At 33.1% G+C, this 3,951-nt stretch overlaps 1 pseudogene; it reads right to left on the bottom strand.

Annotated features, from left to right (window-relative positions):
- Positions 1 to 547: 547 nt before the first annotated feature.
- LOC112480086 lies at positions 548 to 666 on the bottom strand (annotated as a pseudogene).
- Positions 667 to 3,951: the final 3,285 nt, after the last annotated feature.

Genomic DNA, 3,951 nt, shown 5'->3' with positions numbered 1-3,951 from the left:
AGAAGTTGACCTCTTAATCTCGAATATATGTGTCCTAATCTACCCTGAGTGTTGTGGAAATTTCCTGTTATTTTTCTCCTTTTATGAGTAGTAATGGACTTGTTCCCACTGGTCAAATGCCTGCACCTTCTTTACTGTACCGTAAATAATGGGAGGGTGTATCTTCACACGAACTGGAAAAACACACTAAGAAAAAATGAAAATACACTGCATTTATTTTCTTCCATACACCTGGGTGCATGATAATGTTCCTGGAATGATGGCAATCTCTCTTTCCCTTATTTAAGCAAGAAAATATGTAGATGATTCCACTGCTGCTAGAAGAAAAACCATACTTCAGAGGGAGAGCAGCAAAATGGATTTGTAGTCCTGGTCGCCTTTGGATCAAACCAATATTGAAGCCTACACTATCTTTAGATTTCTCAGGAGGGAGTAAAAATTTTCCTTATTTTTATTTATTTTTTATTTTTAGGCAAGGCAACTCTTGGTTGACCTCACAGATTACAAGGACCTTGTCAGTTTACAATCCCTTATTTTTTATTTTTTATGCCTACAGCACTTGGTCTTCCTAATTGGTCTCCCATCCAAGTACTAATCAAGTCCAATCCTGCTTAGCTTCTGAGATCAGACAGGATCGGGCTAGTTCAGGGTGGCATGGCCATAGACAAATTTCCCTTATTTTTAAAGCTAGTTTGGGTTAAGAATACTAATACATGCAACATAGAGAACTCTAGTGTAATATCTAACAATAATTGTCTCTGATGAGCAAAGGTATAAAGAACATTTCTGAAGATATTTCCCTTCTCTTAGAAGAGAACTAGCTTGGACTTGCAGCAAGTTAATTGAAAATCTCCACAGATAGAACTAAATAGAAGTGAATGCCTTTGAAGGATATCAAAGCATTTCTCAATTCCTTAGGTCTTTTGATGAACTTGCAGTCTTTTTGACTCCTTCTCGTATCTTTTTATTAATAATTTCTGAAGCTTAATAGTTATTTTTTAAACATATATTTTTCTCATTCCACTTTATTACTCTCACTAACTTTAGTCATTTTGCTCCCATTATATATGTGTGTTTACTTCTAATGATTTTATTTTCGAAACATTTTCTTTCTTAACTTTTAAAATGAAGGCAGAAAATTCTAATATATAACTTCAATGCATTTAAAAATGAATAGTTTTGGATCATGGAGTGGAAGTAACTGTAGTCATAAGTAAAAGTAATTTTGAAAGCTCTAAATGAGTCCTGATTTTCTTTTAAACATGTTAACTACGGTGGTCGAATATGCCTGATGAGCTTCCCCCTTACTCTTTCAAAATATTCACCTTGGATATAAATATGTTTTTATATCTCAGTTAATTTACATACAAATTCCATTTCCACCCCAACCCAAACCCCTGCCATGTTTCTGTCTGCACCCCACATACGGGAACACTGTCCATTTCTGATTTTCAAGCTTAATTTCGGTCCCCAAAAGCAGCGTAAGCGTTTTTGTACTTGAGCAAATAGAGATTTAGTTTAAATTTTTTTTCTCTCTTTTCTCATTTGCACATTTCCTATATTCCCTTTATCTCATTCTCCCACCCACATCTTGAGAAGAAATAAAATATGTCAACTGATTCAACTTTAAGTACTGCATTTGCCAATAAGACTTTGAAAACAAAATACTCTCAAACTGCAGTATATTTTATAATCATAAATTTGCTCATTCCCATCATCCCCAAGGGGATAAAGCACATATTATTATTCCATTAAGGAAATGAAGACTCTCTGAGCCAAGCAATTCTCTCTTTAGCTCTTCCTCCCATTTCCACGTTCTAAAACTCTGCATAAATGATTCTCAAATCTTGTTAGCCATAACCCTGTGACTTGCAGAAGATTCTGAAAGCAAACTCATTGCAGAGACTAAGAGGCAAGCCATGTCAAGAAGGCCCTAGGTCCGTGCCCCTCTTAAAAATAAAGCAGTTGTCCCCGTAAGTTGTACGCTGTAGTTCCGTCTCACACTGTACTTGGAAAAAATAGACAGCGCTAAAAATGGCTGAAAGTAACTTCAATTAACAGTTTCTCTTCGAAAACAGAACTTGAGATTTTTCCTAGAAAACTATCCAAACGAACAGAAAGCAGAACAAAACAACAGTAACAAATAAAAACCATCAAAGCAAAATTTTAGTATATAAATATTTTCAAGTGAATATGATATAGAAGATAAAATTTATTGAATGATTTGACTTTTTATTCGTTTATGACCTTATAAATAAATATGTTTCAGACATTATAAGACAAAATAAACCCAAGCCAGAGAAATAGACTACGTCTACCATCTAATATAATTATTTCCAAATTAAGGTTGGGTCTATTTATGCAAAAACAAATAAGAAAATCAGGAAATCATCTAAGAAATGCTTTAAAAAGCTCACTTATTTTTCAAAATCTCTGTATGCAAAAATAGTTTGGGAGGTTCTCTTACACCCTTCTTCCAGCTTCCCCTAACATTGACAATTTAACAAGGATCAAAACCGCAAAATAAACACTGACACAATACTATTCACCCAACTACAGACCCTCTAAGTTTGGTAGGTTTTTCCTTTTTTCTTTTCGAAGATCCACGCCAAGATTCCACGTCATATATGTGACAGCTAGCTCCTCAGGCTTCCTTTTTTTTTTTTCCCACAATCTGGACACATTTGATGAGGACCACATTTCTGTAAAATTTTCTCAATTTGGATTTGCCTGATATTTTTCTGTATTTAAATTGAGGTTATGCATTTTTAGCAAGACTGCCACAAGGGGGTATTGTGTTCTCTGTGCATCATGTCCAGGATTCATGATGTCAAGTAGGCTTACTTGGTTACGGTGGTACCTGCCATTTTTCTCCACAGTAAAGTTATTATTTTTCTCTTCGTTGTAAATAATATCTCAGAAGTACTATGCAAACAAGACTATGCAAATGTCTTGTTTCTCCTCAAACCTTTCACCCACTGATTTTAGCTTTCATTATTATTTTTTATATATTTTATGAGTCATAACTTGTTATTTATATTTTTATTCAAAATATAAACATAAAACATATGAATCTTATATAAAGATTTAATAAAATTTTAATATACAAATATATAAATTTATGATACTTATATAATAATTATTAGCAATTATTACTGTGGTGTTTGCCTAATGATGATTTTGTATTTTCCTTATTGCTTCAATATTTATGAATTGGAATTCATCTGCCAAGAAGAGCTGTTTCTAATCCCCTCTTTGTTATTCATTTGTATATTTGTTATTTTATGTTGATTAATTTTTAAGTTCACAGACAGTTCTGATCTAGCGAGGCATGACTTTTTTATTAGAGAAATACTCAGTACAAGTGACTTTCATGATCTAATGATACTATTTTGAGATTAACTTAAATCTATGGTTTCCCTGATGATCACTAGTGATGTTCTAATTTTTTATAACAAACTCAAGGTAGATGTATATTTATGACACGTTAGATGACATTCAAGTTAGAGACTCAGAGCAGCTTTTTCCAAAGTGTGTTCTGAAAACTGCTGACTCCACGGCATGCTCAGTCAAAACGTTCTTCCACGATCAAAGAAATTTGGGAAACACCACGTACTATATCTGATAGTTAGAGAATCACAATGCATTTTAGCAGATTAAAAATTCATACAAATCCTGCAGAGTGCTTTTATCTTTGCAAGTCAAGAATTTCTCAAATTTATTGGACCATGAAATCCTTTCCCCACCAAACATGTAGTAACAGCCGAGGAAACCATTTAATGCACTTGGGGAAAGTCTGGTCTTTTATAAATGAGCATTTTTGAAAATCTTTATCAAGTTAAGAGTTTGTTAATTTGTGATAATATAGAGATTTTTCAAATTTATGCTTTGTTTTACACTTTAAATAAAAATATTTCTTACTCTATGAAGAGTCTAAAAATATCCTTGTAA

This window comes from Pteropus alecto, unplaced genomic scaffold, assembly GCF_000325575.1.
Source record: "Pteropus alecto unplaced genomic scaffold, ASM32557v1 scaffold134, whole genome shotgun sequence".
NCBI lineage: Eukaryota > Metazoa > Chordata > Mammalia > Chiroptera > Pteropodidae > Pteropus > Pteropus alecto.
Note: the sequence above shows the minus strand (reverse complement) of the source record. Positions and strands in the feature narration are given on the sequence as shown.